Source organism: Arachis stenosperma, chromosome 1, assembly GCF_014773155.1.
Source record: "Arachis stenosperma cultivar V10309 chromosome 1, arast.V10309.gnm1.PFL2, whole genome shotgun sequence".
Taxonomy (NCBI): Eukaryota; Viridiplantae; Streptophyta; class Magnoliopsida; order Fabales; family Fabaceae; genus Arachis; species Arachis stenosperma.
Genome location: NC_080377.1, coordinates 17,480,420 through 17,495,473, shown reverse-complemented (window position 1 = coordinate 17,495,473; position 15,054 = coordinate 17,480,420). Strand labels below are relative to the sequence as shown.

Here is a 15,054-nt window from a genome sequence, read left to right as displayed (position 1 = left end):
TACTCGCGTAAGGTTTATTACTTGGACGACCCAGTGCACTTGCTGGTTAGTTGTGCGAAGTTGTGTTTATGCCATGGTATTGAGCACCAAGTCTTTGGGGCCATTACTAGGGATTATTTGAGTTGTGAAAAGTAGTGATCACAATTTCGTGCACCAAGTTTTTGGCGCCGTTGCCGGGGATTGTTTCGTGTATGGACAACTGACGGTTCATCTTGTTGCTTAGATTAGGTATTTTTCTTCAGAGTTCTTAAGAATGAATTCTAGTGTTTCAAGGTGATGTTCTTATCATCACCAAAGCTGATTGATCCTCATCAATTTAGCTCTTGAATGCAATGTCCTGCTGAAGCTTGGCTAGCCATGTCTAATTTCTTTAGACTAAAGCTTTAGACTGACATTGCATGATTCCTGGGATTCTCATTAAGAATTTTGATATCTTTATTTCCTTTTCTACTTAAATTTTCGAAAAATCCAAAAAAAATTACAAATTCATAAAAACCAAAAATATTTCTTGTTTAAGTCTAGTGTCTCATTTTAAGTATGGTGTCAATTGCATGTTTCTGTTCTTCATGCATTTTTCGAATTTATGCATGTGTCTTCATTAATCTTCAAGTTGTTCTTGAAGATTTCCTTGTTTTGATCTTTGAATTCTATTGACTTGAGTATTTCTGTTGTTTGTCATATGCATTCTCATTTTGTTAGTGTCAATAGTATACAAACTGCTAAGTTTGGTGTCTTGCATGCATTGTTATTTGATTTTAGTTGCATTTTGATTATTAAAAATCCAAAAATATTTTTAATTTGTGTCTTTTCAAGTCAATAATACAGAGAATTGAAGATTCAGAACATACTGCAGAGGAATTATACAGAAAAAGCTGGGCGTTCAAAACGCCCAGTGAGGAAGGCAAACTGGCGTTTAAACGCCAGCCAGGGTGCCTGGCTGGGCGTTTAACGCCCAAAAGGGTAGAGCTTTGGGCGTTAAACGCCAGAATGTGCACCATTCTGGGCGTTTAACGCCAGGATGGCACAAGAGGGAAGATTCTGTTTTCAATGCAAATTTTTTTCCAAGTTTTCAAAGTTTTTCAAAATCAAATCTTTTTCAAATCATATCTTTTCAATCAAATCTTTTTTAAAATCAATTTCTTTCCTTTTTCAAAGATACTTGCTAACAATTAATGATTTGATTGAACATTTTAAGTATGTTGCCTTTTCTGTTGAGAAAGGTTTAATGTTTGAATCATATCTTTTCTTGTTAGCCAAGTCACTAATTTTAAAATCAAATCTTTTTAAAATTGTTTTCAAATCATATCTTTTTAAAAGCATAACTTTTCAATCATATCTTTTTAACTTCTAATTTCAAAATCTTTTTCAAAAATAACTTGATTTCTTTCCCACTCTTGGTTTTCGAAAATCAATTAAAGTTTTTCAACATGTTTTTAAAATCTTTTACTTAATTTTCGAAAATTTATTCCCCTCTTCTCACATCCTTCTATTTATGGAGTACCACTCCTCCTCAATGCACAATTCGAACTTTATCTGACTAAGTTCGAATTCTTCTACCTCTTCCTTCTAATTTTCTTTCCCTCTGACACCTCAAGGAATCTCTATACTGTGACATAGAGGATTCCATATTTTCTTGTTCTTTTCTCTTTCATATGAGCAGGAACAAAGACAAAGGCATCCTTGTTGAGGCTGACCCTGAACCTGAAAGGACCTTGAAGCGAAAGCTAAGAGAAGCTAAGGCACAATTCTCTGTAGAGGACCTAACCGAATTCTTCAAAGAAGAAGAACACATGGCAACCGAAAACAACAACAATGCCAACAATGCAAGGAAGGTGCTGGGTGACTTTACTGCACCTACTCCCGACTTCTATGGGAGAAGCATCTCTATCCCTGCCAATTGAGCAAACAACTTTGAGCTTAAGCCTCAATTAGTTTCTCTAATGCAACAGAATTGCAAATTCCATGGACTTCCATTGGAAGATCCTCATCAGTTCTTAGCTGAATTCTTGCAAATCTGTGACACTGTCAAGACTAATGGGGTTGACCCTGAGGTCTACAGACTAATGCTATTCCCGTTTGCTGTAAGAGACAGAGCTAGGACATGGTTGGACTCACAACCTAAAGAAAGCCTGGACTCATGGGAAAAGCTAGTCAATGCCTTCTTGGCAAAGTTCTTTCCACCTCAAAAATTGAGTAAGCTTAGAGTGGAAGTCCAAACCTTCAGACAGAAGGATGGAGAATCCCTCTATGAAGCTTGGGAAAGATACAAACAATTAATCAGAAAATGTCCTTCTGACATGCTTTCTGAATGGAGCATCATAGGTATTTTCTATGATGGTCTCTCTGAACTATCCAAGATGTCTTTGGATAGCTCTGCTGGAGGATCTCTTCATTTGAAGAAGATGCCTACAGAAGCTCAAGAACTAATTGAAATGGTTGCAAATAACCAATTCATGTACACTTCTGAAAGGAATCCTGTGAACAATGGGACAAATCAGAAGAAAGGAGTTCTTGAGATAGATACTCTGAATGCCATATCGGCTCAGAACAAGATATTGACTCAGCAAGTCAATTTGATTTCTCAAAGTCTGTCTGGAATGCAAAATGCACCAAGCAGTACTAAGGATGCTTCATCTGAAGAAGAAGCTTATGATCCTGAGAACCCTTCAATGGAAGAGGTGAATTACATGGGAGAACCCTATGGAAACACCTATAATTCTTCATGGAGAAATCACCCAAATTTCTCATGGAAGGATCAACAGATACCTCAACAAGGTTTCAACAACAATAATGGTGGAAGAAACAGGTTTAGCAATGGCAAGCCCTTTCCATCATCTTCTCAGCAACAGACAGAGAATTCTAAGCAGAACCACTCTGACTTAGCAACCATGGTCTCTGATCTAATCAAAACCACTCAAAGTTTCATGACTGAAACAAGGTCCTCCATTAAGAATTTGGAGGCACAAGTGGGACAGCTGAGCAAGAAAGTTACTGAACTCCCTCCTAGTACTCTTCCAAGCAATACAGAAGAAAATCCAAAAGGAGAGTGCAAGGCCATCAACATGGCCGAATTTGGAGAGGAAGAAGAGGCAGTGAACGCCACTGAGGAAGACCTCAATGGGCGTCCACTGACCTCCAATGAGTTCCCTAATGAGGAACCATGGGAATCTGAGGCTCAAAATGAGACCATAGAGATTCCAATGGATTTACTTCTGCCATTCATGAGCTCTGATGAGTATTCTTCCTCTGAAGAGGATGAGTATGTCACTGAAGAGCAAGTTGCTAAATACCTTGGAGCAATCATGAAACTAAATGACAAGTTATTTGGAAATGAGACTTGGGAGAACAAACCTCCTTTGCTCACCAAAGAACTGGATGACTTGTCTAGGCAGAAATTACCTCAAAAGAGACAAGATCCTGGGAAGTTTTCAATACCTTGTACCATAGGCACCATGACCTTCAAGAAGGCTCTGTGTGACTTAGGGTCAAGTGTAAACCTCATGCCTCTCTCTGTAATGGAGAAGCTAGGGATCTTTGAGGTACAAGCTGCAAGAATCTCACTAGAGATGGCAGACAACTCAAGAAAACAAGCTCATGGACTTGTAGAAGATGTTCTGGTGAAAATTGAAAACCATTACATCCCTGCTGATTTCATAGTCCTAGAGACTGGGAAGTGCATGGATGAATCCATCATCCTTAGCAGACCCTTCCTTGCCACAGCAAAGGCTGTAATTGATGTTGATAGAGGTGAACTGATCATTCAAATGAACGAAGAATCCTTTGTGTTTAAGGCTCAAGGATACCCCTCTGTCACCATGGAGAGAAAGCATGAAGAGCTTCTCTCAAAACAGAGCCAAACAGAGCCCCCACAGTCAAACTCTAAGTTTGGTGTTGGGAGGCCACAACCATACTCTAAGTTTGGTGTTGAACCCCCACATTCAAACTCTAAGTTTAGTGTTGGGAGGTTCCAACATTGCTCTGAGCATCTGTGAGGCTCCATGAGAGCCCTCTGTCAAGCTACTAACATTAAAGAAGCACTTGTTGGGAGGCAACCCAATGTTATATTTTATCTATTTTCCTTTGTTATTTTATGTTTTCTGTAGGTTGATGATCATGAGAAGTCACAAAATCAATTGAAAAAGTAAAAACAGAATGAAAAACAGGAAGAAAAATAGCACACCCTGGAGGAAGAACCTACTGGCGTTTAAACGCCAGTAAGGCTAGCAGATGGGCGTTTAATGCCCAGTCTGGCACCATTCTGGGCGTTTAACGCCAGAAAGGGGGCATCAGACTGGCGTTAAACGCCAGCTATGGGCAAGCACTTGGCGTTAAACGCCAGAAATGGGCACCAGCCCGGCGTTTAACGCCAGAATTGGCATGAAATGCATTTTTGCATGCCATTTGTTGTAGGGATGACTTTTCCTTGACACCTCAGGATCTGTGGACCTCACATGATCCCCACCAACCCCACCACCCTCTTTCTTCTTCACCCATTCACCAATCACCTCAATACCTCTTCCCCAAAAAAAAAAAAACTCTTCACCACTCACATCCATCCTTCATAAAACCCTACCTACCTCACCATTCAAAATTCAAACCACTCTACCTCCCAAACCCACCCATATTGGCCGAACCACAAAGCCACCTCCATCTCCTATATTTCTTCTTCTTCTACTCTCTTCTTTCTTCTTTTGCTCGAGGACGAGCAAACCTTTTAAGTTTGGTGTGGTAAAAGCATTGCTTTTTGTTTTTCCATAACCATTTATGGCATCCAAGGCCAGAGAAACCTCTAGAAAGAGGAAAGGGAAGACAAAAGCTTCCACCTTCGAGTCATGGGAGATGGAGAGATTCATCTCAAGGGTGCATCAAGACCACTTCTATGAAGTTGTGGCCTTGAAGAAGGTGATCCCTGAGGTCCCTTTCAAACTCAAAAAGGGTCAACTTTGATCAAAGGTTGGACCAAGTCCTCACAGTCATTTGTGAAAAGGGCACCCAATGGAAGAGAAACTCAAGAGGGAAGCCGGTTTAACTGAGAAGGCATGACCTCAAGCCCATCACTAAGAAAAGGATGGAGCAAGCATGAGGAAATTCATCCTCATGAAATCCCTGAGATGCCTCAAGGGATGCACTTTCCTCCACAAAACTACTGGGAGCAAATCAACACCTCCCTAGGAGAACTGAGTTCCAACATGGGACAATTAAGGGTGGAGTACCAAGAACATTCCATTCTCCTCCATGAAATTAGAGAAGATCAAAGAATCATGAGAGAGGAGCAACAAAGACAAGGAAGAGACATTGAGGAGCTCAAGCACTCCATAAGATCTTCAAGAGGAAGAACAAGCCGCCATCACTGAGGTGGACCCGTTCTTTAATCTCCTTGTTCTTTATTTTCTTGTTTTTCGAAAATTTATGCTTATGTTTGTCCATGTTTGTGTCTTATGATCATTAGTGTCTTAGTGTCTATGCCTTAAAGTTATGAATGTCCTATGAATCCATCACCTTTCTTAAATGAAAACTGTTTTTATCACAAAAGAACAAGAAGTACAGGATTTCGAATTCATCTTTAAAACTAGCTTAATTAGTTTGATGTGGTGACAATACTTTTTGTTTTCTGAATGTATGCTTAAACAGTGCATATGTCTTTTGAATTTGTTGTTCATGAATGTTAAAATTGTTGGCTCTTGAAAGAATGATGAAAAAGGAGACATGTTACTGAGGATCTGAAAAATCATAAAAATGATTCTTGAAGCAAGAAAAAGCAGTGAATACAAAAAAAAAAAGAAAAAAAAAACAAAAAAAAAGGAGAAAGAGAAAAAGAAAGAAATAAAGTTGTGATCCAAGGCAAAAAGAGTGTGCTTAAGAACCTTGGACACCTCTAATTGGGGACTTTAGCAAAGCTGAGTCACAATCTGAAAAGGTTCACCCAATTATGTGTCTGTGGCATGTATGTATCCGGTGGTAATACTGGAAGACAGAGTGCTTTGGGCCACGGCCAAGACTCAATAAGTAGCTGTGTTCAAGAATCATCATACTTAACTAGGAGAATCAATAACACTATCTGGATTCTGAGTTCCTAAAGAAGCCAATCATTCTGAATTTCAAAGGATAAAGTGAGATGCCAAAACTGTTCGGAGGCAAAAAGCTACTAGTCCCGCTCATCTAATTTGGAGCTAAGTTTCATTGATAATTTGGAGTCTATAGTATATTCTCTTCTTTTTATCTTATTTGATTTTCAGTTGCTTGAGGACAAGCAACAATTTAAGTTTGGTGTTGTGATGAGCGGATAATTTGTACGCTTTTTGGCATTGTTTTTAGTATGTTTCTAGTAGGATTTAGTTAGTTTTTAGTATATTTTTATTAGTTTTTAGTTAAAATTCACTTTTCTGGACTTTACTATGAGTTTGTGTATTTTTCTGTGATTTCAGGTATTTTCTGGCTGAAATTGAGGGACCTGAGCAAAAATCTGATTCAGAGACTGAAAAGGACTGCAGATGCTGTTGGATTCTGACCTCCCTGCACTCAAAGTGGATTTTCTAGAGCTACAGAAGCCCAATTGGCGCGCTCTCAACGGCGTTGGAAATTACACATCCTGGGCTTTCCAGCAATATATGATAGTTTATACTTTGCCCAAGATTTGATGGCCCAAACCGGCGTTCAAAGTCACCCTCAGATTTCCCAGCGTTAAACGCCGGAACTGGCACCAAAATGGGATTTAAACGCCCAAACTGGCATAAAAGCTGGCGTTTAACTCCAAGAAGAGTCTCTACACGAAAAATGCTTCATTGCTCAGCCCAAGCACACACCAAGTGGGCCCGGAAGTGGATTTTTATGTCATTTACTCATCTTTGTAATTCTTAAGCTACTAGTTCCCTATAAGTAGGACCTTTTACTATTGTATTTTCATCTTGGTTCTTCTGGTTCCCTCTTTGGGACCGAAGCCAATGATCACTCTTGTTCTTATGTATTTTCAACGGTGGAGTTTCTACACACCATAGATTAAGGTGTGGAGCTCTGCTGTACCTCGAGTATTAATGCAATTACTATTGTTCTTCTATTCAATTCCGCTTGTTCTTATTCCAAGATATTCATTCGTACTCAAGAACTTGATGAATGTGATGATTATGTGACGCTCATCATCATTCTCACTTATGAACAAGTGACTGACAACCACTTCTGTTCTACAAGCAAACAAGGCTCTAATGTTTATCTCTTGGATTCTTTAACCGGAATCTTCGTGGTATAAGCTAGAACTGATGGCGGCGTTCAAGAGAATCCGGAAGGTCTAAACCTTGTCTGTGGTATTCTGAGTAGGATTCAATGATTGAATGACTGTGACGAGCTTCAAACTCCTGAGGGCGGGGCGTTAGTGACAGACGCAAAAGAATCACTGGATTCTATTCCGGCCTGATTGAGAACCGACAGATGGATAGCCGTACCGTGACAGGGTACGTTGAACATTTCCACTGAGAGGATGGGAGGTAGCCACTGACAACGGTGAAACCCTTGCATACAGCTTGCCATGGAAAGGAGTAAGAAGGATTGGATGAAGACAGTAGGAAAGCAGAGAGACGGAAGGGACAAAGCATCTCCATTCGCTTATCTGAAGCTCTCACCAATGAAATACATAAGTATCTCTATCTTTATCTTTATGTTTTATTCATATATCATCCATAACCATTTGAGTCTGCCTGACTAAGATTTACCAGGTGACCATAGCTTGCTTCATACCAACAATCTCCGTGGGATCGACCCTTACTCGCGTAAGGTTTATTACTTGGACGACCCAGTGCACTTGCTGGTTAGTTGTGCGAAGTTGTGTTTATGCCATGGTATTGAGCACCAAGTCTTTGGGGCCATTACTAGGGATTATTTGAGTTGTGAAAAGTAGTGATCACAATTTCGTGCACCAGCTACTTTGTAGAGTTCTAGAGAGATTACTTCATGAACTTCTACTTCCTCTCCCATCATGATGCTATGGATCATGATGGCCCAATCCACAGTTACTTCGGATCGGTTGCTAGTGGGGATGATGCAGCGTTGGATGAACTCCAACCATCCTTTAGCCACAGGCTTAAGGTGCAGTCTTCTCAATTGAACTGGCTTGCCTTTTGAGTCTCTTTTCCATTGAGCTCCTTCCACACATATCTCCATGAGGACTTGGTCTAACCCTTGATCAAAGTTGACCTTTCTAGTGTAGGGGCGTGCGTCTTCTTGCTTCATAGGCAAGTTGAATGCCAACCTTACGTTCTCCGGACTGAAATCTAATCATTTCCCCCGAACCATTGTAAGATAATTCTTTGGATTCGGGTTCATACTTTGACCATGGTTCCTAGTGATCCATGCATTAGCATAGAACTCTTGAACTATTAAGATTCCGACTTGTTGAATAGGGTTGGTAAGAACTTCCCAACCTCTTGTTTGGATCTCATGTCGGATCTCCGGATACTCATTTTTCTTGAGCATGAAAGGGACCTCAGGGATCACCTTCTTCTTGGCCACAACTTCATATAAGTGGTCTTGATGGGCTTTTGAGATGAATCTCTCCATCTCCCAAGACTCAAAGGTGAAAGCTTTTGTCTTCCCTTTCCTCTTTCTAGAGGTTTTTCTGGCCTTAGATGCCATCAATGGTTATGGAAAAACAAAAAAGCTATGCTTTTAACACACCAAACTTACAATGTTGCTCGTCCTCGAGCAAAAGAAGAAAGAATAGATGAAGAAGAAGAAGAGATAGAGGAGAGGAAGAGTGGTGTGTATTCGGCCAAGAGGGAGAAGAAATGGTTGTGTTGTGTGAAAATAAAGAAGGATGGGGGGTTTATATAGTGGAGGGAGAGAGGTTAAGGTTCGGTCATTTAGGGTGGGTTTGGGTGGGAAAGAGATTTTGAATTTGAAGGTAAGTGGGGTTTATGGGGAAGAGTGGATGGATGTTAGTGGTGTAGAGGTGATGGGGAAGAGTGATTGAGGTGATTGGTGAATGATGTTTGGGGAAGAGTGTTATGAAAATGTGTGAGAGAGGGAGAAGGTAGGTGGGGATCCTGTAGGGTCCACAGATCCTGAGGTGATCCTGTGGGGTCCACAGATCCTGAGATGTCAAGGATTTCTCATCCCTGCACCCTTAAAGCGTGTAAAATGCCCTCTGTATGCAATCCTGGTGTTTAACGCCAAACTGCAGCATGTTTCTGGCATTAAACACCACTTCCATGCTTGTCTTGGGCGTTCAACACCAATCTGCAGCATGTTTCTGGCGTTGAACGCCACTTCCATGCTTGCTTCTGGCGTTTAACGCCAACTCTCTTCAGGGTGCAATCCTAGCGTTTAAACGCCATACTGCTGCTTGTTTCTGGCGTTCAACACCAGCTTCATGCTCTGTTCTGGTGTTGAACACCAGCCAGATGCTCCTTACTGGTGTTTAAATGCCAGTAAGCTATTCCTCCAGGGTATGCTTTTTCTTCTGCTGTTTTTGATTCTGTTTTTAATTTTTGCAATTGTTTTGTGACTCCACATGATCATAAACCTAATAAAACATAAAAGAACAATAGAAATATAGATAAATAAAAATTGGGTTGCCTCCCAATAAGCACTTCTTTAATGTCAATAGCTTGATAGTGATCTCTCATGGAGCTTCATAGATGTTCAGAGCATTGTTGGGACCTCCCAACATTAAACTTAGAGTTTGAATGTAGGGGTTCAACACCAAACTTAGAGTTTGGTTGTGGCCTCCCAATACCAAACTTAGAGTTTGACTGTGGGGGCTTTGTTTGACGCTGTATTGAGAGAAGCTTTTCATGCTTCCTTTCCATGGTTGCAGAGGAAGATCCTTGAGCTTTAAACACAAGGTAGTCCCTAATCAATTGAAGGACTAGCTCTCCTCTGTCAACATCAATCACAGCTCCTGCTTTGGCTAGGAAGTGTCTTCCAAGAATGATGGATTCATTCTCATCCTTCCCAGTGTCTAAGATTATGAAATCAGCAGGGATGTAAAGGCCTTTAACCTTTACTAACACGTCCTCTACCAATCAATAAGTTTGTTTTATTGACTTGTCTGCCATCTTTAATGAGATTCTTGCAACTTGTACCTCAAAGATCCCCAGTTTCTCCATTACATAGAGTGGCATAAGATTTATACCTGATCTCAGGTCACATAGAGCCTTCTCAAAGATCATGGTACCTATGGTTCATGATATTAAGAATTTACCAGGATCTTGTGTCTTTTGAGGTAGAGTTTGCTGAACCCATGTTACTAGTTCACTAATGAGCAAGGGAGGTTCACCTTTCCAAGTCTCATTACCAAATAACTTGGCATTCAGCTTCATGATGGCTCCTACATATTGAGCAACTTGCTATTCAGTTACATCTTCATCCTCTTCAGAGGAAGAATAGTTCTCAGAGCTCATGAATGGTAAATGGAGGTTCAATGGAATCTCTATGGTCTCTAGGTGAGCCTCAAATTCCTTAGGTTCCTCAGTTTGGGACTCCTTTTTGTTCAGAGGACGTCCCAGGAGGTCTTCCTCACTGGGATTCACATCCTTCTCTTCCTTTGTGCATTCGGCCATATTGATTATATCAATGGCCTTGCACTCTCCTTTTGGATTCTCTTCTGTATTTCTTGGGAGAGTACTAGGAGGGGTTTCAGTGATTTTCTTACTCAGCTGACCCACTTGTGCCTCCAAATTTCTAATGGAGGACCTTGTTTCACTCATGAAACTTAAAGTGGCCTTAGATAGATCGGAGACTATGTTTGCTAAGCTAGAGGGGTTATGTTCAGAATTCTCTGTCTGTTGTTGAGAAGATGATGGAAAAGGCTTGCTATTGCTGAACCTGTTTCTTCCACCATTATTAAAGCCTTGTTGGGGCTTTTGTTGATCCTTCCATGAGAAATTTGGATGATTTCTCTATGGGGAATTATAGGTGTTTCCATAAGGTTCACCCATGTAATTCACCTCTGCCATTGCAGGGTTCTCATGATCATAAGCTTCTTCTTCAGAAGATGCCTCTTTAGTACTGTTGGATGCATTTTGCCATCCATTTAGACTCTGAGAAATCATGTTAACTTGCTGAGTCAACATTTAGTTCTGAGCCAATATGGCATTCAGGGCATCAATTTCAAGAACTCCCCTTTTCTGAGGCGTCTCATTACTCACAGGATTCCTCTCAGAGGTGTACATGAATTGGTTATTTGCAACCATGTCAATGAGTTCTTGAGCTTCTGCAGGCATTTTCTTTAGGTGAATGGATCCACCTGTAGAATGGTCCAGTGACATCTTAGAAAGCTTAGATAGACCATCATAGAATATATCTAAAATGGTCCACTCTGAAAGCATGTCAGAAGGACACTTTTTGGTCAACTGCTTGTATCTTTCCCAAGCTTTATAGAGGGATTCACCATCTTTTTGCTTGAAGGTCTAAACATCCACTCTAAGCTTGCTCAGCTTTTGAGGAGGAAAGAACTTGGCCAAGAAGGCCATGACCAGCTTATCCCAAGAGTCCAGGCTATTTTTAGGTTGTGAGTCCAACCATATTCTAGCCCTGTCTCTTACAGCAAAAGGGAAAAGCATGAGCCTGTAGACTTCAGGATCTACTCCATTAGTCTTAACAGTATCATAGATCTACAAGAATTCAGTTAAAAACTGATAGGGATCTTCTGATGGAAGTCCATGAAACTTGCCGTTCTGTTGCATTAGAGCAACTAGTTGAGATTGTTTACTCCAATGGCAGGGATTGAGATGCTTCTTCCATAAAAGTTGGAAGTAGGTGTAGTATAATCACCAAGCATCCTCCTTGCATTGTTGTTGAGTTCGGCCATGTCTACTTCTTTTTCGAGATTCTCTATAAGGTTTTCTCTGGATTGTTGTACTTTAGCTTCTCTTAGCTTCCTCTTCAGAGTCCTTTCAGGTTCAGGATCTGCTTCAATAAGAATGTCCTTGTCCTTGCTCCTGCTCATATAAAAAAGAAGAAAATAGAAAAGAAAGAGAAATCCTCTATGTCACAGTATAGAGATTCCTTTATGTGAGTAGAAGAAGAAAAGAATAGAAGAGGGATGAGAAAAATTCGAACACAGAGGAGAAGAGAGAGTTCAAATTTTTAGATGAAGAGAAGAGTTAGTAATGAATAAATAAATAGAAAGAGATGAGAGGGAAGAGTTTTCGAAAATTATTTTGAAAAATGGTTAGTGAATTTCGAAAATTAAAAGAAGAAATTAAATCAAAATTAAAATTTAAAACAATTAGTTAATTAAAAGAAATTTGAAAAAAAAGGTGAGGAATTTTCAAAAATTAGAGAGAGAAATAGTTAGGTGGTTTTGAAAAAGATAAGAAATAGTAAAATAAACAAAAAGTTGATTAGTTAGTTGAAAAAGATTTAAAAATCAATTTTGAAAAGATAAGGAGTTAGAAAAAATTTTTGAAATTGATTTTGAAAAAGATATGATTGAAAAGATATGATTGAAATTTATTTTGAAAAAGATTTTATTTTTAAAATTAAAATTGATTACTTGACTAACAAGAAACTAAAAGATATGCTTCGAGAATTTAAAGATTGAACCTTTCTTAACAAGACAGTAACAAACTTCAAATTTTTGAATCAATCACATTAATTGTTAGCAAAGTTTTCGAAAATCATGAAATAAAGATAAGAAAAAGATTTTGAAAATCAATTTTAAAAAATTTTCAAAAATAACAAGAAAAATAAAAAAGTTTTGATTTTTTGAAAAAGATTTTGAAAAGATAGGATTTTTAAAATTGAAACATTGACTTGACTAACAAGAAACAACTTATTTTAAAATTTTTTGACTAAGTCAACCTAAAGATTTCTAAAATTATGAGTAAAACAAGGAAAAGATATTTTTTATTTTTGAATTTTTAATGATGAGAGAGAAAAACACAAATATGACCCAAAACATGAAAATTTTGGATCAAAACCAATAATGCATGCAAGAACACTATGAATGTTAAGATAAACACCAAGAACACTTTGAAAATCAAGATGAACATCAAGACTTATTTTTGAAAAATTTTAAGAAAAGAAAAAAACATGCAAGACACCAAACTTAGAAAATTTTCATGCTTAAACACTATGAATGCAAAAATGCGTATGAAAAACAACAAAAGACACAAAACAAGAAAATATGAAGATCAAACAAGAAGACTTACCAAGAACAACTTGAAGATCATGAAGAACACTATGCATGAATTTTTCGAAAAAAAATGCATAAATTTTAAAAACATGCAATTGACACCAAACTTAAACATTGACTCTAGACTCAAATAAGAAGCAAAAATATTTTTTGGTTTTTATGATTTTATTAAATTTTCTGTTGGATTTTTCGAAAATATTTTTTTTGGAAAAACGAAAACAAAGAAAAAATTTTTGAAAAGAAAATTACCTAATCTGAGCAACACGATGAACCGTCAGTTGTCCAAACTCGAACAATATCCAGCAACGGCGCCAAAAACTTGGTGCACGAAATTGTGATCATCAACAATGGCGCCAAAAGACTTGGAGCTCTCAAACGTGAATCACACTTTGTCACAACTTCACACAACTAACCAGCAAGTGCACTGGGTCGTCCAAGTAATACCTTACGTGAGTAAGGGTCGATCCCACGGAGATTGTTGGTATGAAGCAAGCTATGGTCATCTTGTAAATCTCAGTCAGTGGTGCATGAAATTGCAATCACACTTTTGCAATCCCGCACAACTAACCAGCAAGTGCACTGGGTCGTCCAAGTAATACCTTACGTGAGTAAGGGTCGATCCCACTGAGATTGTCGGTTTGAAGCAAGCTATGGTTATCTTGTAACTTTTAGTCAGGATATCAGTAATTCTCAAGTTTAATTGTGAAAAGTAGAAGAACATGAAATAAATACTTGTTTTGTAGTAATGGAGAACAGGTTGAGGTTTTGGAGATGCTCTATCTTCTGAATCTCTGCTTTCCTACTGTCTTCTTCTTCAAGCATGCAAGGCTCCTTCCATGGCAAGCTGTATGTAGGGTTTCACCGTTGTCAATGGCTACCTCCCATCCTCTCAGTGAAAATGTTCAACGCGCTCTGTCACAGCACGGCTATTCATCTGTCGGTTCTCAATCAGGTTGGAATAGAATCCAGTGATTCTTTTGCGTCTGTCACTAACGCCCAGCCTTCAGGAGTTTGAAGCTCGTCACAGTCATTCAATCCTTGAATCCTACTTAGAATACCACAGACAAGGTTTAGACCTTTCGGATTCTCTTGAATGCCGCCATCAATTCTAGCTTATACCACGAAGATTCTGATTAAGGAATCCAAGAGATATCTACTCAATCTAAGGTAGAACGGAGGTGGTTGTCAGGCACACGTTCATAGGTGAGAATGATGATGAGTGTCACGGATCATCACATTCATCAAGTTTAGGAACAAGTGATATCTTAGAATAGAAGCAAGCGTGATTGAATGAAAAACAGTAGTAATTGCATTAATCCATCAAGACATAGCAGAGCTCCTCACCCCCAACCATGGGGTTTAGAGACTCATGCCGTAAAAGATACAAAAAGAAACGTGTAAAGTGTCATGAGGTAGAGATACAATGTCAAAGGGTTCTATTAATAGTGAACTAGTAACCTAGGGTATACAGAAATGAGTAAATGACGTAAAAATCCACTTCCGGGGTTCACTTGGTGTGTGCTTGGGCTGAGCATTGAAGCTTTCATGTGTAGAGACTTTTTCTGGAGTTGAACGCCAGCTTTTGTGCTAGTTTGGGCGTTTAACTCCAATTTTTGTGCCAGTTCCGGCGTTAAACGCCAGGAATTCTGAAGCTGATTTGCAACGCCAGTTTGGGCCATCAAATCTCGAGCAAAGTATGAACTATTATACATTGCTGGAAAGCCCAGGATGTCTACTTTCTAACGCAATTAAGAGCGCACCAATTGGGCTTCTATAGCTCCAGAAAATCCACTTAGAGTGCAGGGAGATCAGAATCCAACAGCATCTGCAGTCCTTTTCAGCCTCTGAATCAGATTTTTACTCAGGTCCCTCAATTCCAGCCAGAAAATACCTGAAATCATAGAAAAACGCACAAACTCATAGTA

General features: G+C 39.2%; 2 non-coding genes across 2 annotated transcripts; one reads left to right on the top strand and one right to left on the bottom strand.

Annotated features, from left to right (window-relative positions):
* Window positions 1-2,195: 2,195 nt before the first annotated feature.
* On the bottom strand, window positions 2,196-2,303 carry LOC130955562 (small nucleolar RNA R71). Its single transcript, XR_009076808.1, has one exon. It is a non-coding gene; the product is annotated as a small nucleolar RNA R71 (small nucleolar RNA).
* A 9,009-nt stretch (window positions 2,304-11,312) lies between these two features.
* LOC130947550 (small nucleolar RNA R71) lies at window positions 11,313-11,420 on the top strand. The gene has a single exon (XR_009072712.1). It is a non-coding gene; the product is annotated as a small nucleolar RNA R71 (small nucleolar RNA).
* Window positions 11,421-15,054: the final 3,634 nt, after the last annotated feature.